The 23128-nt window shown below is 42.0% G+C and overlaps 1 protein-coding gene and 1 long non-coding RNA gene across 4 annotated transcripts in view; both read right to left on the bottom strand.

Annotated features, from left to right (window-relative positions):
• The window catches only part of LOC118378873 (tumor protein p53-inducible protein 11-like), a 119623-nt gene extending 97851 nt beyond the window's left edge, over positions 1 to 21772 (bottom strand). The window contains exon 1 of the mRNA XM_052466577.1: positions 21640 to 21772. The gene's annotated coding sequence lies outside the window, so the exon portion shown is untranslated. The remainder of the gene's footprint in view (positions 1 to 21639) is intronic.
• A 342-nt stretch (positions 21773 to 22114) lies between these two features.
• LOC127908372 (uncharacterized) lies at positions 22115 to 22615 on the bottom strand. Of its 3 annotated transcripts, none has more exons than XR_008067044.1 (3): positions 22406 to 22615; positions 22342 to 22373; positions 22115 to 22277 (listed from the first exon to the last, which is right to left on the bottom strand). It is a non-coding gene; the product is annotated as an uncharacterized LOC127908372 (long non-coding RNA). The 3 variants fall into 3 exon arrangements; XR_008067045.1 differs by having other exon boundaries at positions 22115 to 22229; XR_008067046.1 differs by lacking the exon at positions 22342 to 22373 and having other exon boundaries at positions 22124 to 22181; positions 22246 to 22277.
• Between the last annotated feature and the right edge of the window lie 513 nt (positions 22616 to 23128).

Below are 23128 nucleotides of genomic sequence, written 5' to 3'. Positions count from 1 at the left end.
CTTAATTCTGCCTGTGCACCAGAAACGCAACGTTTTTTCGGTCACTGCTTCACTGGATGTTAGTGTGTGTGTGTGTGTGTGTGTGTGTGTGGTCCAGTCACAGATGTTACCGTGTTATTTGTGAAAAGCAAGAAGCTCTTGCCCATTGGATGTCAAACACACACAACCCACCCAGGGTCTACATTACTGATCCCTGGTTGACCTGCTGACAACAGACAATGAAGAAATTAAAGATGAATGCCAGGAAGGAAGAAAAGCCCCCATTCTCCACTCTCGCTCTCTCCTAGGCTCTTAAAGGCTCAGTGCAGTCAAAATCCTGTTTCTTCTGTGTTACCATTATGTACAACAGCTGATAAAACAAACACTGTAAAAGTTATTATTATTAGTGTCATTTTCTGATGATTCTATTTTCCAAAAAGCAACTAACAATTTTTTGATATATATATATATTTTTTTTTAAATTGCGCCGAATACAACAGGTGTTGACTTTACTATGAAATACTTGCTTACGAGCCCCACCGATGCAGAGCTAAAAAAATAGTAGTAATACCATCACACACACGCACACACACACAACAATGTGAAGCTATATACAGGAAATATCAGATCAATGTGCAGATGTACGAGGTATTTGAGCGAGATACGGACTTGAAAAGGTAAAGAAACTTCAGGATAATAAATTAAATAGTAAAGAATGTAGAAGCAGCGAATGAAGAGTAAAAGTGTGTGTGTGTAGTTAGTGTAGGTACACACACAAAAAAGTAGTCAGCCACCAATTGTGCAAGTTCTCCCACTTAAAAAGATGAGAGGCCTGTAATTTATCATCATAGGTACACTTCAACTATGACAGACAAAATGAGAAGAAAAAAAAAATCCAGAAAATCACATTGTCGGATTTGTTAATGAATTTATTAGCAAATTATGGTGGAAAATACGTATTTGGTCACCTACAAACAAGCAAGATTTCTGGCTCTCACAGACCTGTAACAACTTCTTTAAGAGGCTCCTCTGTCCTCCACTCATTACCTGTATTAATAGCACCTGTTTTGAACTTGGTATCAGTATAAAAGACACCTGTCCACAACAGTCACACTCCAAACTCAACTATTTCCAAGACCAAAGAGCTGTCAAAGGACACCAGAAACAAAATTGTAGACCTGCACCAGGCTGGGAAGACTGAACCTGCAATAGGTAAGCAGCTTGGTTTGAAGAAATCAACTGTGGGAGCAATTATTAGGAAATGGAAGACATACAAGACCACTGATAATCTCGCCCGATCTGGGGCTCCACGTAAGATCTCACCCCGTGGGGTCAAAATGATCACAAGAACAGTGAGCAAAAATTCCAGAACCACACAGGGGGACCTAGTGAATGACCTGCAGAGAGCTGGGACCAAAGTAACAAAGCCTACCATCAGTAACACACTACGCCGCCAGGGACTCAAATCCTGCACTGCCAGACGTGTCCCCCTGCTTCAGCCAGTACATGTCCAGGCCCGTCTGAAGTTTGCTAGAGAGCATTTGGATGATCCAGAAGAAGATTGGGAGAATGTCATATGGTGAGATTAAACCAAAATAGAACTTTTTGGTAAAAACTCAACTTGTCGTGTTTGGAGGACAAAGAATGCTGAGTTGCATCCAAAGAACACCATACATACTGTGAAGCATGGGGATTGAAACATCATGCTTTGGGGCTGTTTTTCTGCCAAGGGACCAGGACGACTGATCCGTGTAAAGGAAAGAATGGGGCCATGTATCGTGAGATTGAGTGAAAACATCCATCAGCAAGGGCATTGAAGATGAAACGTGGCTGGGTCTTTCAGCATGACAATGATCCCAAACACACCACCCGGGCAACGAAGGAGTGGCTTCGTAAGAAGCATTTCAAGGTCCTGGAGTGGCCTAGCCAGTCTCCAGATCTCAGGAGGGAGTTGAAAGTCGTGTTGCCCAGCAACAGCCCCAAAACATCACTGCTCTAGAGGAGATCTGCATGGAGGAATGGGCCAAAATACCAGCAAGTGTGTGAAAACCTTGTGAAGACTTACAGAAAACGGTTGACCTCTGTCATTGCCAACAAAGGGTATATAACAAAGTATTGAGAAACTTTGTTTATTGACCAAATACTCATTTTCCACCATAATTTGCAAATACATTTATTAAAAATCCTACAATGTGATTTTCTGTTTTTGGTTGTACTAATTTATTGCCATCGGTGCCTACCGGTATAAGTGCTAGACTGCTTACTGACTGTACACTAACGTTACTGCGTGATTGTCACAGATTTAGTATGCGTTACTAGTTCTCTTAGCTTGGGGACAATGATGTAGGCTGTGTGTAGCAGTTATGACATGGCTTGGAATTTTTTTTTATTTGCCTGGTCACATACAGTTGATGTGTGTGCATTGAAGTCCACAAGCAAAGGGAAAAGGTGAGAGGAGGAGAGTGCATAGATGGGAGAAGGAATACAACGTGGCTGCTATGAAAGTGAATTGTGTTTACGCCTGACCAGGTGTGTATTTATCATGCCGATTCTGTTGAAAAACACGAGGCCAATGGTGACTTTAAAACAGTTACAGAACTGAATGGCTGTGACAGGAGAAAACTGAGGATGGATCAACAACATTGTAGTTGCTCCACAATACTAACCTAAATGACAGAGTGAAAAGAATGAAGCCTGTAAAGAATTTAAAACATATTCCAAAACATGCTTCCTGTTTGCAACAAGGCACTAAAGTAATTCTGCAAAAAAAAAAAAAAAAAATTGGTAAAGCAATTAAATATTTGTATTCAGGACAAAAAGTTGTTTAGGGCAAATCCAATACAACACATTATCGAGTACCACTCCACATATTTTAAACCATAGTGGTGGCTGCATCATGTTATGGGTATGCTTGTAATCGTTAAGGACTGGGGAGTTTTTCAAGATAAAAAGAAACTGAATGGAGATAAGCACAGGCAAAATTCTAGAGATAAACCTGGTTCAGTCTGCTTTCCACCAGACAATGGGAGAAGAATTCACCTTTCAGCAGGACAATAAGCTAAAACACAAAGCCAAATATACAAGAAGTAGCGAGTTTGTTTAGACTAAAATATATGGCAAGACTTGAACATGGTTGTCTAACAAATGATCAACAACCAATTAGCTTGAAGAACTTTGAAAATATATATTTTTTTTAAAAATGGGCAAATATTATACAATCCAGATGTGCAGAGCTCGTAGAGATTTACCCAGAAACACTCACAGCTGTAATCACTGCCGAAGTTGATTCTAACATGTATTGACTCAGGGGTATGAATACCTACTTAAATTAGATATTTATGCATTTAGTTTTCAATACATTTGCAAACATTTCTAAAAACATGTTGTTTTCATTTTGTCATTACGGGGGTATTTTGTGTAGTTTGGTGGGGGGAAAAAACGATTGAATCTATTTTGAATTCAGGCTGTAACAAACTGTGGAATAAATCAAGGGGTATGAAAAGTTTCTGAAGGCACTGACTGTATCTCTCTGTAGCCCTGGATTGTCCATCCATATGTAGTAAGAGTAACACAGGGTGAATTGGCCAATTCGTTGACAACTTTTTGACTTGCTTATATAGACCGGACACTACCGGTTTGCTGAAATGCGTGCGAGAGGGGGAAGTTGGTAACGTGTCTCGAGCACTTTCACGGAGGTGCCGAAACCCCCTATTCTTCTCAACCACTGAGAATGGACGCATATCCGTGGCTATAAAACATCGCTGCAGCTCTTGTCATGGCTTTGATTTCTTTGGCCCGGTCAGAATCAGATGCTTGAATACAGAGACCAAGTTGTTGTTTTTTTTTCTCCAGCGGAGGAAATACTGGGGTGCTGTCGACATGTTTACGGCGACATGTTTGATGTGTTGTCAGCTGCATAAAGTAATCTGGTTGAGCAGAGGTAAATATACCCTCTGCTCCATTGCCGTTTTGATCTACTAGGAAACCAAAATGTTTTCAAACTGGATATCTAAAAACGATGGAGGTTTATTGACCCCACCAGTTGCCATTGTACAGAACTAGTTCCCGGACAGCTTGAAAATGCACCAATTAAGATTTAATTTTTTTTTTGATTACAATGTGCCTATGCGGCTTTAGTCGTTTTAACGGAATAGCCGTTTTCATCTCAGATTTACTCAAGAGGCATATAACACAGCGTAGTCATAGCTTATCGGGTTTTCATTTTATTTTTTTCATTCAAGTTCACAGTGCGAACCAAACAGAGGTCCCCGTACCGAACGGTTCGGTACAAATACGTGTAACGGTACACCCCTAATAGTCGAGAGGGGCAGGTTTGCAATGGGTGAGAGTTTCAGTTTACCACGGTGAGATCACTGTACGGTAAATTGGTTAATAGCCCAATAACAAAGAGCTCCAAACCTCTGCCAGTAATAGCTAGTTTTCAGTTTTCCCTCCCCAGTCAGACCAATCTAAAAGACAGGCCAAGCAAAAGTTTTTCAATTTAAAATGGACATCTATTACAGTAATGTACTTAATTGTTACCAAGAAATTTGATATTTATATAAAAACAGCTGCATTGGGCCTTTAAATCTAAAAAAAAAAAGAAAAGAAAAAAAGAGTTAGTCCATGACGACAGAAACAAACATAAGAAATACCCTGATGAAGACAGAGGTGTCATGAGGACACAGTTCCATACTACACCATTCTGTAACTTCCTACTGTAAAATTGGGGCGGCAGGGTAGCTTAGTGGTTAGAGCGTTGGACTAGTAACTGGAATGTTGCAAGTTCAAACCCCCGAGCTGACAAGGTACAAATCTGTCGTTCTGCCCCTGAACAGGCAGTTAACCCACTGTTCCTAGGCTGTCATTGAAAATAAGAATTTATTCTTAACTGACTTGCCTAGTAAGATAAAGGTATAAAAATGTCTCATGTTTTACTTCGTTTGTACTTTTGTCTGAACTCAAAAAAAAAAAAAAAAAAAAAAAAAAAAAAAAAAAGAGTCAACCTCTCAAGAGCTCTCTCTCCTACCGTTAATGACCTGTTCCCTCACATCCTTAAAGTAACAAACAGAGGTGGGAGCAAGAAATTATAGTCAAACATGTCAAGTCACAATGTCCCGAGTCTCAAGCTTAATGAGTCTATTTCAGGCTACTAGACAGCACTTTTCATTAAATGTTGTCTCCAACATATTTTGATTATGTAATACAGTAAATTAAATCAATTATGACATACCAAAAAGACCACTAGACCTATGCTAGTAATCATTACTTAATGCCCCATTGCAAACTAAAAACGGTTCATATTCTTGATCACTAAACAATTTCTTTGGAGGTGCATACTTCTAGAATTATGGCAATCCTCCCTCCGTACAATTTGACGTTTGCGATACACACGATTCTATACAGGTCCTTGCAAACGTTTTCACAACCCTTGGATTCCTTCAAACGGTATTGTCACAAAGTTAATTTAAAATTAATCCAACTTAAATGAATTCTAATTAAAGTGGAATGTGAAAGTGGAAGGAAAATGGTACATTAATAAAAAATAAAAAAAATGTAATACAAAATAAATAACGCAAATATAGTCGTTGATGAAATATTCCCCCCTCCCTGACTCAATACGTGTTCGAGACACATTTGGCATACATTACAGCTGTGAGTCTTCTTGGGTAAGTCTAAGAGATTTGTATACCCATTATCCTTTACAACATTTTCTTGCAAAGGTGGCCACTGGAAAATGTCCCTGTCTTCTTGGTAGGAAACTCCAGTGTAGATGTGGCCTTCTGTTTTAAGGTTATTGTCCAGCTGAAAGGTGAATTCCTCTCACAGAGTCTGATGGAAAGCAGACCGAAGTAAGTTTAACCTCTAGGATTGTGTCTTTTGCTTAGCTCCATCCCATTTATTCTTATCCTGAAAATCTCCCCGGTATTTGCGGATGTCAAGCATTCCCATGCAAAGACAACCATGCTTGAAAAAACAAAACAAAAGTGGGGGGAAAGGAGGAGGCAGTTACTCAGTGATGTGTTGCGTTTGTCCCCTGGGGCGACAGGGTAGCCTAGTGGTTAGAGCGTTGGACTAGTAACCGGAAGGTTGCGAGTTCAAACCCCCGAGCTGACAAGGTACAAATCTGTCGTTCTGCCCCTGAACAGGCAGTTAACCCACTGTTCCCAGGCCGTCATTGAAAATAAGAATGTGTTCTTAACTGACTTGCCTAGTTAAATAAAGGTACAATTAAATTTTAAAAAACTATAGGGCTTTGCATTTAGGCCAAAACGTGTATTCCTATGCAGTGTTTTTCATTTAGTGCCTTGGTCGCATGAATGTTTAGAAATATTTGTATTGCTCTTTTCGCTCTGTCATTCAGGTCTTTATTGTGTAGTTGATCCTCTCCCCCATTGAACTCTGTAGGCGTTTTTTTAAACAACCAATGGTAACATCCCCTGAGCGGTTTCATCCCTGTCCTGCAACTCAGTTCAGAAGGACGACTGGATCTCGGATGTGTCTGGGTGGTTTAATACATCATCCACAGCCTAATTATTAACTTGACCAAGGCTTAAAGCGATATTCAGTCTGATCTGTTATGGTTACCAATCACTGCCCTTTTATGCGGCTTTCATTGAACCGGTGCTTGAAATTCAATACTTGACTGAGGGACCTTACAGTGTATTCAGTAAGTATTCAGGCCCAGTCACTTTTATAACACTTACGTTAGACTTATTATAAAATGGGTTCAATTGTTCCCCCTCTTCAATCTACACACACTACTCCATAATGACAAAGCAAAAACAGGTGGACATTTCTGCTAATTTATAAAATAATATATATATTTATAAAATAAATTAATATATATATAAATCACATTTACATAAGTATTCAGACCTTTCACTCAGTACTTTGTTGAAGCATTTTCGGCAGCAATTCCGGCCAAGTCTTCTTGGGTTTGACGCTACAAGCTTGGCACACCTGTATTTGGGGTGTTTCTCCCATTCTCCTCTGCAGATCCTCTCAAGCACTGTCAGGCTGGATGGGGAGCGTCGCTGCACAGCTATTTTCAGGTCTCTCCAGAGATGTTCGATCGGGTTCAAGTCCAGGATCTGCCTGGGCCACTCAAGAACAAATCAGAGACTTGTCCCGAACCCACTCCTATATTGTCTTGGCTGGGTGCTTAGGGTGGTTGCCCTGTTGGAAGGTGACCCTTCACCCCAAGTTTGAGTGCTCGGGAGCAGGTTTTCATCGGGGATCTCTGTACATTGCTCCGTTCATCTTTCCCTCGATCCCGACTAGTCTCCCAGTCGCCGCCACTGAAAAACATCCCCACAGCATGACGCTGCCACCACCTTGCTTCACTGTACGGATAGTGCCTGGTTTCCTCCAGACATGAAGCTTGGCATTGAGGCCAGAGTTCAATCTTGTTTTCATAATACCAGAGAATCTTGTTTTTCATGGTCAGAGTCCTTAAGGTGCCTTTTAACAAACTCAAAGCAGGCGTTCATGTTCTTTTTTTAGGAGTGGCTTCGGTCTAGTCACTACCATAAAGGCCTGATTGGTTGGAGTACTGTAGAGATGGGAGAATGTTCCAGAAGGACATCTCCACAGATGAACTCTGGAGCTCTGTCAGAATGACCATCAGGCTCTTGGTCACCTCCCTGACCAAGGCCCTGCTCCCAGGATTGCTCAGTTTGGCCGAGCGGCCAGCTCTAGGAAGAGTCTTGGTGGTTGCAAACTTCTTCCATTTAAGAATTATGGGAGGCCAGTGTTCTTGGGGACCTTCAATGCTGCAGACATTTTTTGGCGTAGGTATTAATGCCTCTGTGTAGCCGTTAGCAATTATGCTAACGACAAGCTTCTGGTTGATGGAAAGGCTTCCCCCAACACCTTCTCAACTAAATGTTATCTACAAGTAGCCTATGCATACTTGGCATAATGCATCAATCCAGGGTATTTTGTTTGGAAAACTCTAATCACGTGCCTTTCAAAAACACCACTAAACAGCCTCTTGCTAGGTGGACACTAGCAATTATTTTTTCACCATACCTCGAGATTGGTCTCCTGATGTGGACATATAAAACATCCAATTTTGTTGTTTTTCCTATTAAGAAAAAAAAGTGGATGGGAGAGAGAGCAGAAAAACTGGGAAAATTATGAAACCTGAAAATACAAACCAGCAGGCCAGGCCAGCATGCAGTGATGTCTGAGCCTCTGGGACAGCCATGCTACTGTTGGCAGACCAGCAACAGAGCCCAGACACTGACTCTGAACCATCTCAGCTATCACTGCAGTACAGTTGTGTCAAGTTGGCTGTATGTCCTTTGGGTGGTGGACCATTCTTGATACAAAACAGGAAACTGTTGAGCGTGAAAAACCCAGCAACATTGCTTTTCAAATAGAAAGGTTTAGAAGTGTGTGTGTGTGTGTGTGTGTGTGCACAGAAAGTATTCAGACCCATTCACTTTTTGTTTCGTTACAGACTTATTCAAAATGGATTAAATTGTTTGAAAAGGGGAAGGGGTCTGAATACTTCCCGAATGCACCGTATACAGTATAGACGTGTGCATCTGACGGTTCTGACTTAAAATATATATGGACGACTACCCAGGTGTCTGTGGTTAGACTGTAAACTCTCTTTACAGACTCACATTAAACATCTCCAGTCCAAAATTAAATCGAGAATCGGCTTCCTATTTCGCAACAAAGCATCCTTCACTCATGCTGCCAAACATACCCTCGTAAAACTGACCATCCTACCAAATCCTCGACGATGTCATTTATAAAAAAAAAAAAGCTTCCAATAAATTGGATGTAGTGCTATCACAGTGCCATCCGTTTTGTCACCCAAGGCCCATATACCACCCACCACTGCGACATGTATGCTCTCGTCGCCAAACACACTGGCTCCAGGTCATCTGTAAGTCTTTGCTAGGTAAAGCTCCACCTTACCTCAGTTCACTACAACACCCACCCGTAGCACACGTTCCAGCAGGTACATCTCACTGGTCATCCCCAAAGCCAACACCTCCTTTGGCCGCCGAACAGCGAGAACAAAAACCACAGAAAACTTAAATCTACCGTCAAACACTATTGGTTTATTTTTAAACACACGGTAAAGAGGGGGCGAGAAAAGGGGCTGAGCTGGACCCAAGGAAAGAAAGAAATATCCCAAAACACCCCTAAGCTAGATGCTTCAATACAGCTAACTACCTAACCAATCAAATACAGCGGGTGGTCCGCCCTGTTCAAACTAGGGTACTTAGACAAAGTATTCCTACGTGTAGAGTAGGTCCATGGGCGACTTGGCTTGGTACCTCCTTTCGCCACCATCAAACAAACACCATAACAAAACTCACAGGATAACAGACAAAGTGGCATGTAAAAACAAAAGAGATATCTCTGCATACAAAAAAAGAGAGAGAGAGAGAGAGACATGGGGGAAACAATAGAATGGCTTTTTAAACCAAGGGAAAGGGGATGTGATTGGGTAATGGAAACAGGAGGAGGTGTGTCTTCAGATGAATGACTTGATTGGGGAATGATGATTGGTGACACCTGTGAATAGTGGAGAAGAAAATACACACAGGATACACACACAGGATACCTGTATCCGTAAACACTAACTTTAAACATCAGTTATCTGAGCAGCTCACTGATCACTGCAGCTGTACACAGCCAATCAGTAAATAGCACATCCTACCTCATGCCCATATTGTTTTTATTTACTTTTTTTTTGTTGCTCTTTCGCACACCAGTATTTATACTTGCACATCATCATCTGCACATCTATCACTCCAGTGTTCATTCACTACTATGGCCTATTTATTGCCTTACCTCCTTACTCCATTTGCACACACTGTATAAAGACTTTTTCTATTGTGTTATTGACTGTACTTTTGTTTATCCTGTGTGTAACTCTGTTCTTTTTTGCTTTATCTTGGCCAGGTCACAGTTGTAAATGAGAACTCAACTGGCCTACCTGGTTAAATAAAGGTGAAATTATACAAATTAAAATCTATCCGTGCGTCTCTGGGATGACTGAGGGCTCAGGGCTGAGTGGCTCCCTGCACTGCATCAGTAGCCCATCATAGCCGACTCTAGAGGCCGATCTGAATCTCAAACATCTGCAGTACTGCACTTCCTTTCCACTGTGAGAGATTAACAGTGAGAGATGCCAACCACAATCTCAACCAGTCGTCCTGTGTGGCTTCCTTTGTAAGCGCTAGAACAAAAAGGTTATGAGTTTCATTTCCACAGGGATTACGAAACTAAAAATAGCTGTATCACTGTACCGTAAGTCACTTTGAATGCAGACAACACAACAGAAAGACCAAATGAATGTCAACCATAGGCTACCACTGCCAGATACTTCCATCTACTCAACACCCAACCATTTCCATGAAGATAAAAACCTCTCTGCAGCTCCACACCATCAACAGAACCCCCCCCGGGGCAAACGCCAAAACACAACACCTACCACTGAGATAAGCCTATCTTCTATATCCAACCATTTAAAAATCAGACTCACTGTTGCAGAAAATGCATCGTAGTCCACTGAGCAATATATATTCATGTGGGTATCATAGTCCACTGAGCAATATATATTCATGTGGGTATCGTAGTCCACTATATTTTACACGTGGTGAGCTCAGACTCCATTAGAATCTACAACATTATGATAATCATGTTGACAAGTGCCTCATTGGCTGGTTCCCATTCCAAGAAAATTCTGCCTTCAGGATCCCCTTTGACAAAGACTGTTCCTCACAGATCTCTAAGGATTTAAAGCTGCAATCAGTAGTTGAAACAAAGCATTCTCCCGGTCACTGTTTTGGTGAGGGATGGGGCTGGAGAAATGTAACCGCAATCAAATTTAAAAATCGGCACAGAGCTATGGATGCAGGATATCAAAAAGTATAGTTTTAATATTGAGGCTATACAGTGTTTGTTTAAATTCACTTTGTTCACAAACATTGGAGTAAAAAAAAGCTTATATGATATTTTGGGTTCTGATGGAGTGTGATAGGTGAACTAAAAAATGCATCATTAACTATATTCTTCAAGAATTAAAAAGGTTACGTATCATTAATTTATAAAAATCCCAAAATGCCCATTTAATATTTGCAGCAGCAAGATGGAGGACATTTGTCAATAGATTATAATAATAATCTCCCTGGTCAAATAGCCCTTACTAAGCCTAGAGGTGTGTTGGGTCATTGTCCTGTTGAAAAAAACTAAATGATAGCACAAACCAGACAAGATGATGCATCACTGCAGAATGCTGTGGTAGCCATGCTGGTTAAGTGTGCCTTGAATTAGAAAATAAAATCACTGTGTGTTACCAGCAAAGCACCTCCTCCTCCATGCTTCACAGTGGGAACCACACATGCGGAGATCATCCGTTCACCTACTCTGCGTCACAAAGACATGGAGGTTGGAACCAAAATCCAAAATTTGGACTCATTAGACTAAAGGACAGATTTCCACCGGTCTAATGTACATTGCTTATGTTTCTTGAGCCAATCGAGTCTCTTCGTCTTATTGGTGTTCTTTAGTAGTGGTTTCTTTGCAGCAATTCGACCATGAAAGCCTGATTCACCCAGTCTCCTCTGAACAGTTGATGTTGAGATGTGTTACTTGAATCCTGTGAAGCATTTCTTTGGGCTGCAATCTGAGGTGCAGTTAACTCTAATGAACTTATCCTCTGCAGCAGAGGTAACTCTGAGTCTTCCTTTCCTGTGGCGGTCCTCATGAAAGCCAGTTTCGTCACAGCGCTTGATGGTTTTTGCGACTTCACTTGAATGAACTTTCAAAGTTCTTGAAATTTTCCGGTTTGACTGACCTTCATGTCTTAAAGTAATGATGGACTGTCATTTCTCTTTGCTTATTTGAACTGTTCTTGCCATATGGACATGGTCTTTTACCAAACAGGGCCATCGTCTGTATACCAACACCACCTTGTCAAAACAACTGATTGGCTCAAACACATTAAGGAAAGAAATTCCACAAATGAACTTAAAGCACGCCTGTTAATTGAAATGCATTCCAGGTGACTACCTCATGAAGCTGGTTGAGAGAATGCCAATAGTGTGCAAAGCTGTCATCAAGGCAAAAGGTGGCTATTTTAAGAATGTCAAAATATAAAATACATTTAGATTAACACTTTTGGTTACTACATGATTCCATGCATTTTTTTGGTGTGTTTTTTTCCATTGAGGTCTTCGCTATTATTCTACAATGTAGAAAATAGTAAAAAATAAAGAAAAACCCTTGAATGTGTCAGTGGTGCTAACGCCAGTTGATGCTAACGCCAGTTGATGCTAACGCCAGTTGATGCTAACGCCAGTTGATGCTAACGCTAGTTAGCATTGGGTCGCAAACACAGCCAAATTCCTTCATATTGCACACGGAGACATGAAAATGGTATCCATTTCTACTTGGGAGATTCTTTCTGTAAGTAGAAAGAATCTCACCAGTAGCTCTTTTTAAAAACAGCTAACGAAAGACACCATCTTCACAGACGCTTGCAATAACCATCTTAGCTCCGCGGCCCAAACCAGCTCAGCTATGTCGTATCAACAAATCTCAACGATGAATCCTTAGCTCCATGGGAGCCGAGAAAGGAAAGTCTCCCCGTCATGTCTATCTAACAAGATGAACGATCATCCATATTGACGATCCTTATGATTCATTCCTGACCCGGAAGGACGATTTGGTGGTAGGGTTCATTAGGTATTAAATAGTACACTTATGCAGCTAGGGCTGGAAATTAGGGATGCACGATATATCGGTTAACATATCGGTATCGGCCGATATTAGCGAGAAATGCCAACAGTGGTGAGACAACTCAAAAGGTGAAAACCATTAAAGATAAGGGTAATAAATTCCATTGACAATCAACTGTTCTCTGTTGTGGGTGGATGTTGGCTTTCGCCGACTGGTCAAGAACACACACTACCAAGTGAGCTATTTTTCAGATGTAGCCCTACCGGAGTTACACAGTAATAGCGTCACTGCTATTAGCTTCACTGTAACGAACCTCGTCTGTCGTTTGAATAGAGTCAGACCGAAATGCAGCGTGTAGGTTACTCATGACTTTTAATGAAGATAATGCGGTACATGAAATAACTGAAAATACAAAAACAACAAACGAGTGAAACTAATACAGCCTATCTGGTGACTAACACAGAGACAGGTACAATCACCCACAAAATACAACGCGCACTCAGGCTGCCTAAATACGGTTCCCAATCAGAGACAACGAGAATCAGCTGACTCCAATTAGGAATCGCCTCAGGCAGCCAAGCCTAACTAGACACACCCCTAATAATACACACTCCCAATAAATACAACCCCAATACGAAATACAACATATAAACCCATGTCACACCCTGGCCTACCCAAACATATAACAAAAACACAAGATACAATGACCAAGGCGTGACATTCACGACATAGATACTATGGAACGCCGTTTGGGTCTTTGTGTGTCAAAAAGATACAGTAGTACCGTCAAAGCTGTACAAAAAAAACAAACAAACAAAAACAATGCAAACAAGCAAACACCGTCCACGTAACGATGTATGCCGTGTTGGTAATAAAGCATCATTTGTTCGACCACAACTTCTAGGGGAGCTAGCTTTAGTTTGGTACCTAGCTAGCACTAATACAACCAGCCTGAAAACAATTAATAGAAAATGCAGTCATTTTCATTATTCTTAGCAATGTTTTAGGAATCCTCGTGAGTAAGTATTAGCTAGGTTGCCACTTGGTTGTTCGCCTATTGAAATTGTACTTCAGTTCATGAAAATAAATAGCTCGCCAACTACTTATCCCTGTTGCCCAAAGCTAACATTATAAAAATCAGCCAGCTAGCTTCATCTGGGCTAGTGAGGCTTGACCAAACTGGGTTGTGAAGCTGGCCACATTTTTTTCTTCAAAATAAAAGTATGTCATTGGCACTGATGCAAATGAATACAAAATAGTAGAATTATGCCTTACTTTTATTTTGAAGGCTAACTGCAAAGTCTACTATTGTGGCGAGCTTCACATAGATGGGTCCGACTTTATAAAATAAGGTTATTTTAGATGATGACACCTAGATTGTCGTTTTTGCTATGTTTTTGGGGTAGAACATCGTTTGCATCCATCAGCGAGCTAGCGTTTATTTTTTTTATGACCAGCACTGTAGGTGCGCAGACAACTGCACCAGCATCATAGCATAGGTATCAATGAATCGTTGTGACAAATGAAATACAAGTGATAGTGTAATGAATGTGTAATAACTACATCAATTATGAACACATTAAATTATTATGTGACGTGCAACCATTCAGGTCCTGATTGGTCAACAGGCAGTCATTCAGGTCCTGATTGGTCAACAGGCAGTCATTCAGGTCCTGATTGGTCAACAGGCAGTCATTCAGGTCCTGATTGGTCAACAGGCAGTCATTCAGGTCCTGATTGGTCAACAGGCAGTCATTCAGGTCCTGATTGGTCAACAGGCAGTCATTCAGGTCCTGATTGGTCAACAGGCAGTCATTCAGGTCCTGATTGGTCAACAGGCAGTCATTCAGGTCCTGATTGGTCAACAGGCTTATTTGAGACGTCAAATAGTGTTATTTGACACGCAAACGGTGTTCCATAGAAATCCTGGTTGAGAATGAAACGACTGAACAATGAAACAGCACAGCAAGTAAGTGAAAGAAAAAAGGTTTTGATGATGTTTTACTGGTCATGGGGACATGAGTAAATGCCAACAAACATAACTTTTTTAATTATTTACAATGACGGCCCGGATGACGATGTGCGCAGCCCTAGGGGCTCCCAATAACAGCCGGATGTGACACAGCCTGGATTCGAACCAGGGACTGTAGTGACGCCTCTTGCACTGAGATGCAGTGCCTTAGACCGCTGCATCCATGTGTGTGTGTTAACTATTTAACTGTACTAGAAAAAAAACGTACATTTTTTTAGTGTATTTTTAAAGGCAGCAAAAACTTTAAATATCTGTATTGGTTTTTTTTTTGGCAAGGAAAATAACAGATATCGGTATATCGACCAGAAATATCACATCAGTGCATCACTACTGGAAATTGCTAGAGATCTCACGTTAGGATATTATCAACAATGTTTAGGTGCCGATACAATACGTATATGAGATTCTCAATGTATTGTGATTTGAATGACACACACACAACCCATGTCTCAATTGCCTTAAGATTGAAAAAAAATATATATATATATATATCTTTATCCTTCTTTAACCTGTCTCCTCCTTCTCTCATCTACACTGATTGAAGTGGATTTAACAAGTGACATCAATAAGTGATCATAGCTTTCACCTGTATTCACCTGGTCAGTCTGTCATGGAAAGAGCACGTGGACCACGTGTCAAACTCATTCCACGGAGGGCCGAGTGTCTGCAGGGTTTTCGTACTTGATTGATGAATTAAGATCACTAATTACTAAAAGGAACTCCCTTCACCTGGTTGTCTAGGTCTTAATTGAAAAGGAAAAAACAAAAACCTCGGTCTTCCGTGGAATGATTTTGACACACCTGATGTAGAAGCGGAGATGTGATTGGAGCCAACGTCGACCAATCACGAAACACACCAGGCCTGTTTTCCCAGACACAGAGATTCTCAGTTGAAAGTGCTTTATTTTTTAGTCCAAGAATTGGCTTATATTAAAATAATTTGTGTCCCTTTCAGGAAAATGTCTTAATATGTCTCCGGAAACACAAACCAGCCCCCCTTGACTTAGCCTTTGTTTACAGGTCCAATGTTTACTGTGATGGAACCGTTGTCATGGGCGAAGAAAGGTTAAGGAGGGTGTTAGTTTCCCTAGGAGCAGGAAAACAGGAGACTACTGTTTGGCTCGCAACACAATCCCTGTGTTCAGTCAGCTGACTTTTATGTAGCCGTTCGGCTTTTATACAAACCACACGCACACACACACACACACACACACACACACACACACACACGGAACAGAGAAATATTCCACTTTCAACAACTTCTCTTGCCAGGCATCTACTGTATACAGATGAGAGCAGCGATAGTTCCAGTAGCATCTCTATGTACAATATGCCAACATATCGCTACAGAACCAAGTCACACGTCTCTCTCTACACATCAGTTCAATTTGTATTTAAAAACACTAGTTGTGTGTCCACAGACCTGTAGAAACTAGGGAGTGTTCTAATGCTCACATTAGGAGAGAGAGAGAGAGAGAGAGAGAGAGACAGGAGGACACCCATCGAAACACACCCAAATAGTATGGTCCCTGACTTTTACAGAGCAGGTCAAACCTACTAGGTTGCTTCAAGAAGTAGGGGGGTGATCTTCGCACGCACACACAGGAAAGAGGCAGCTTTCCCTGGCATGGTGTCTATTATTAAAAATAATTCTGACTTCAATCTCAAAAAAACTGCATACAGGGACAATACCCACACAGTCCCCGACATGCATCGGACACCCACGCAGTCCCCGACATGCATCGGACACCCACACAGTCCCCGACATGCATCGGACACCCACACAGTCCCCGACATGCATCGGACACCCACACAGTCCCCGACATGCATCGGACACCCACACAGTCCCCGACATGCATCGGACACCCACCCAGTCCCCGACATGCATCGGACACCCACGCAGTCCCCGACATGCATCGGACACCCATACAGTCCCTATTCTCTTCCTCCTTCTGCAAGAGTGAATATACCATTCTGCCATGAAAGAGCTTGAAGCAATACTATTATTGGCCACCCCTCAGTCCCTCCTACCCGCCCCAGTCCCTCCTACCCGCCCCAGTCCCTCCTACCCGCCCCAGTCCCTCCTACTATATCCTTCCATTTGTCAAAGGGAAAGTTCATTTTCAGCTATTTTTTAAATCACTTTAAAACAGCTTTTTCTTATAATGGTTTAGAAGCAATCAATGTTCATTTTTGTACTAAAAAAAAGTTTTTTTTTTTCCCCCTCTCCTTTTAAGTATGGTTGGTCATGTTCAGTTCACACACATTGACAGATCGTGTTGAAACACGAAGAGGAATGACTGAACAACAAGCAGAGAAATGTTCTATCGGCTAGGCTATGGTAACACATTAACCCCATCAGTAGCGAGATCCCAGCAAAAAAAAAAAATAGTATTTTCATTTATCTGCATATCCAGCCTTTATATTGAGCCTCACAATGAGGTGTTTTACCATGTTCTTTAAAGGACAACCAGGACTACAAGTAGAACACAAAACTATTGGACATAAACTGTTGCATTTATGAGTTTTACTGAATTTCTTTTTTTTTTTTTATTAAAACACAACTAAGGTCTGCCTAAGCAAAACCCTGATATGAATGATGTAAGCACAGAAAATGTTTGCTCAGTGGGAAATTAATATCCAACTAGTCAGTGACGACTGTGTGGCGTTTGGAGTTTGTGACAGAAACTACGTGAGTTTATTACAGTATTATAGACACTATGTCCTGGGATTTACTATAGTCTTCTATGTAGAAGAACCCCTTACAGTATTATAGACACTATGACCTGGGATGTCCTATGATCTATGTAGAATAACCCCTTACAGTATTATAGACACTATGTCCTAGGATGTCCTATGATCTTCTATGTAGAATAACCCCTTACAGTATTATAGACACTATGACCTGGGATTTACTATGGTCTATGTAGAAGAAGCCCTTACAGTATTATAGACACTATGTCCTGGGATGTCTTATGATCTTCTATGTAGAAGAACCCCTTACAGTATTATAGACACTATGACCTGGGATTTACTATTGTCTATGTAGAAGAACCCCTTACCTTCGAATGACATTTGTGTAGCATCATAGAGCAAAACAGTCTCAGCTTTTTACAGATGGCTTATAGTAATTTGTAGTTAAAACCAGTCAGTTAAAACCAGTCGGAAGTTTTTGTATAAAAAGATTTGGGGCCCCGGGCCCCTTCGGAATCCACCCTTGGCTCAAAGTTGTAGCTCAGCCCCCGTTAATCACACAGACCAATGGCTCAAACAGTTGTAGCTCAGCCCCCGTTATTCACACGGACCAATGGCTCAAACACAGTTGTAGCTCAGCCCCCGTTATTCACACGGACCAATGGCTCAAACACAGTTGTAGCTCAGCCCCCGTTAATCACACGGACCATCGTACAAACCGCAAAACATGTGAAGTCTGCGGGGTTCCTCAAAACTTCTTCCTTAGTTCTTACTTCTTCCTTACTTCTTCCTTATTTTGTTGTTGAGAGACACGACTTACCTACAACTTGTGTTTAAAAATGCAAAATAAATCAGCAAAATTGATATACCCTAGGTGTGCGTGCAAACCTAAAACAAAACATTGGCATTCATATTAGATTTTGATTTGTGGAGAGGGGGGCTGTAGCATCTAAAGACTGGATTTAAGTTTTTTTTGTTCACTGCTCGGTGATGCAAACAGCGATTCTCTAATCAGACAGGTCTGCCGATTACGGATGTAGCGTCGGACTCAGGACACACGCTGCTAGCAGGTAGACTACAGTCATTCAGCTGAAAATGCTCAACTCCACAACGAGTACAGCACATCTCAATGGAGTTGAGTGGCAATGACTTTTGGCAGAGTATACCTCCCGACTACATTGAATCAGTAAAATTATTTAATGCGTACTTTCTACCTAGGTTTGTCCTGTATAAAATAGGTTATTTTCTTCGGGTGCTGCAATACATCGTTTAATTTTTTTATTTTTCATTAAATCAATGCGCTGTGTTATCCACTGTTTTCCAATGGCGTATGTCAATCGGTAGAGTAAGTTCAAAGGTCCTTTTATTCAAAACTTTACTTTAGTTTTTTGCAGTACTACACAGAGGTGTATTAGGCCACGTAGCCTGCAGAGTTGACTCCGCAAAGCAGACGGAACCATTTTCTTGTTTTTAAAATGTATAGATAGCCAGCCAGGGGCACTGTCCAACATTATTTACAACAGACGCATATGTTCAGTAAGTCTTCCAGGCCAGAGGCAGTGGGGATGACCACGTGTTCAGTAAGTCTTCCAGGCCAGAGGCAGTGGGGATGACCACGTGTTCAGTAAGTCTTCCAGGCCAGAGGCAGTGGGGATGACCACGTGTTCAGTAAGTCTTCCAGGCCAGAGGCAGTGGGGATGACCACGTGTTAAGTAAGTCTTCCAGGCCAGAGGCAGTGGGGATGACCACGTGTTCAGTAAGTCTTCCAGGCCAGAGGCAGTGGGGATGACCACGTGTTCAGTAAGTCTTCCAGGTCAGAGGCAGTGGGGATGACCACGTGTTCAGTAAGTCTTCCAGGCCAGAGGCAGTGGGGATGACCACGTGTTCAGTAAGTCTTCCAGGCCAGAGGCAGTGGGGATGACCACGTGTTCAGTAAGTCTTCCCCTAAAAACAAAGTAGTACTTTCAAGTATTTTTGCCACTGCTTAAACCAGTAAACACGGGAGTCAGAAAGCCAGGCCAGAGGCAGTAGGGATGACCACGTGTTCAGTAAGTCTTCCAAGCCAGAGGCAGTGGGGATGACCACGTGTTCAGTAAGTCTTCCAGGCCAGAGGCAGTGGGGATGACCACGTGTTCAGTAAGTCTTCCAGGCCAGAGGCAGTGGGGATGACCACGTGTTCAGTAAGTCTTCCAGGCCAGAGGCAGTGGGGATGACCACGTGTTCAGTAAGTCTTCCAGGCCAGAGGCAGTGGGGATGACCACGTGTTCAGTAAGTCTTCCAGGCCAGAGGCAGTGGGGATGACCACGTGTTCAGTAAGTCTTCCAGGCCAGAGGCAGTGGGGATGACCACGTGTTCAGTAAGTCTTCCAGGCCAGAGGCAGTGGGGATGACCACGTGTTCTCTTGATAAATGCTTGAATTAGACCCTTTTCCTGTCCTGCTCAACATTCAAAATGTAACGAGTACTTTTGGTTGTCTGGGAAAATGTATGGAGTCAGTATTTTCATTAAGAATGTGGTGAAGTAAAAGTTGTCAAAATAAATAGTCATGTGCAGATATCCCCAAAATAAATAGTAACGTGCAGATATCCCCAAAAACAAAGTAGTACTTTCAAGTATTTTTACACCACTGCTTAAAACCAGTAAACAAATTGATGTCATTTCAAATCAAATCAAATGTTATTTGTCACATACACATGGTTAGCAGATGTTAATGCGGGTGTAGCGAAATGCTTGTGCTTCTAGTTCCGACAATGCAGTAATAACCAACAAGTAATCTAGCTAACAATTCTACAACTACTACCTTATACACACAAGTGTAAAGGGATAAAGAATATGTACATAAAGATATATGAATGAGTGATGGTACAGAGCGGCATAGGCAAGATGCAGTAGATGGTATCGAGTACAGTATATACATATGAGATGAGTATGTAAACAAAGTGGCATAGTTTAAAGTGGCTAGTGATACATGTATTACATAAAGATTAATAGATGATATAGAGTACAGTATATACGTATACATATGAGAAATAATGTACGGTATGTAAACATTATATTAAGTAGCATTGTTTAAAGTGGCTAGTCATATATTTTACATCGATTCCCATCAAATCCCATTATTAAAGTGGCTGGAGTTGAGTCAGTGTGTTGGCAGCAGCCACTCAATGTTAGGAAAATCTCCCCTGTCCCTAACAGGATCTATGCAAGCAGCACTCCCTGGCCATGCTAGCCTCGAACTCCTGTTCGCCCTCACCTGAGGGCCCTCAAGGTAGCTATCAACAACCAGTCAGCCAATCCAGTAGCGGTTGGAAGCTATAGCCAACTTCGATTGGTCAATATCAACGCGATGTCGTAGAATATGAGTCAAAACTTCAGTCGCCCCCCCCCCCCCAACTTCAGTCCTGCGGTGTACAACTCCCTCCCTCAACGGTCCCTCGCCCACTTCATTGAAAATGAATGGGGCTCCGTTGTGTTATCGCCACCAAACGTGCTAGATGGGTTTTCAGTGTAATCGTTTTCGCTCCTTAAGTGAGGCAGAAATGAAAGAGAACTTTAGCGATGTCAAAGTTGATGATGCGTTAATTCCACCGATGCTTATCAGAATGTAATACAATGCTTTATTTAGTAGGTTATTCTAAAGAGCATCAAGTAATGACAGAAGGTTAGATGCATACATGCAGCTTATTATATACAAATGTACTAATTGCCTACCTAATGTCGGGATTTTTTTTCCCCCGCAAACCTGTCAAAAAAAAAAAAAAATCGTTCCGCTGTCCCTGGCCAAATTAGGAATATTATGTTTATTCATAGGTGCAGGGATACTTGTGAGCGGGATATCAAGAGTGCTGATCAATTTATCCGGAAGAAGACCTTAACCGGTGTATGAGCGATTATCGGGAATATTGGTGGTGACTGTTTCATCGAGGAATAATCAGAAGTGTCAAATGGACAAGCGTCGTTGAATTAACCAATGCGTGATTCTTGAAATTCTATCAAAACACACATTCCACCAGACGCTACATAATTAACTCATTTTGCCCTCAATCTACCAATTAAAAATATTGTTTATTTGTCCAGAGAAGTTAATATATCTTTCAAATTTTTAAAAAAGACATTCAACTACACAAACCGACTGTTCAACTAAACCGAGTTAGTGCTAAATAAAAATAACACGCAAAGAAATGTTTGAGCGAAACAAACTGAAGTTCATGTGTACTTACAGTACAGCAAGCGAAGACAATCCAGAGTTTTCCTTTCACTGGTATTCGAACAGCAGCTTTTGAGCTGTGCTCAATGGGTTTGCAAACAGTGGGGTGGAGAATCCGAAGGATGTATGCAGGTACCGTAATGGGAGGTACGCACAAGGGAGCGCAGTTTCATTACCGTAATATGTAGACTACTCGTTGCCCGAGTAGGTTTTTCATAAACCCCGTCTTATTTTGAGAAAGGCAAATCACTATACAAACATATAGCTATGCTATTTTATTAGGGAATTAACTAATCAACCAATCAAAAACATTTTTACATCAGCAGTTGTCACAGTGCCAGCCTAAAACCCTAAAGAGCCAGCAATGCAGGTGTACTGTAGAAGCACGGTCCTCTCTTGGCTGTGCGTGGTGGAGGTTTTAAGAGCCAGTGGCGACCAGTCATTCATGGCAGAGTTGATCTGTTTAGAGCCCCACCTGTTTTGAGCCCCACCTGTTGAGAGCCCCACCTGTTTTGAGCCCCACCTGTTTTGAGCCCCACCTGTTTTGAGCCCCACCTGTTTAGAGCCCCACCTGTTTTGAGCCCCACCTGTTTTGAGCCCCACCTGTTTAGAGCCCCACCTGTTTTGAGCCCCACCTGTTTTGAGCCCCACCTGTTTAGAGCCCCACCTGTTTAGAGCCCCACCTGTTTTGAGCCCCACCTGTTTAGAGCCCCACCTGTTTTGAGCCCCACCTGTTTTGAGCCCCACCTGTTTAGAGCCCCACCTGTTTAGAGCCCCACCTGTTTTGAGCCCCACCTGTTTTGAGCCCCACCTGTTTTGAGCCCCACCTGTTTAGAGCCCCACCTGTTTAGAGCCCCACCTGTTTTGAGCCCCACCTGTTTTGAGCCCCACCTGTTTTGAGCCCCACCTGTTTTGAGCCCCACCTGTTTAGAGCCCCACCTGTTTAGAGCCCCACCTGTTTTGAGCCCCACCTGTTTTGAGCCCCACCTGTTTAGAGCCCCACCTGTTTAGAGCCCCACCTGTTTAGAGCCCCACCTGTTTTGAGCCCCACCTGTTTAGAGCCCCACCTGTTTAGAGCCCCACCTGTTTTGAGCCCCACCTGTTTTGAGCCCCACCTGTTTAGAGCCCCACCTGTTTTGAGCCCCACCTGTTTAGAGCCCCACCTGTTTTGAGCCCCACCTGTTTTGAGCCTCACCTGTTTTGAGCCCCACCTGTTTTGAGCCCCACCTGTTTTGAGCCCCACCTGTTTAGCAAAAAAGAGTGGGGGAAAAAAACATTTTGTTTGTTGATGTTGGCTGTTTTGCATGTTATTTTGGCATTAATACATATCAGTTTGCAAACAAATGTAACAACAAAAATATGAATTGATTTAATAAAGCCGAATACAAACATGATCTATTTTTTGCCTTCTTGAGTAAGGCAACTCCAAAATGCAGGCGTTTCAGCCTTGCTCAGTGCTTTCTGTGGTGGTGGGGTAGCCAGCGGAATATACGGAACGTTGG

The sequence above is a fragment of the Oncorhynchus keta genome, chromosome 17 (assembly GCF_023373465.1).
Source record: "Oncorhynchus keta strain PuntledgeMale-10-30-2019 chromosome 17, Oket_V2, whole genome shotgun sequence".
Taxonomy (NCBI): Eukaryota; Metazoa; Chordata; class Actinopteri; order Salmoniformes; family Salmonidae; genus Oncorhynchus; species Oncorhynchus keta.
This window is presented reverse-complemented; position numbering and strand designations above follow the sequence as displayed.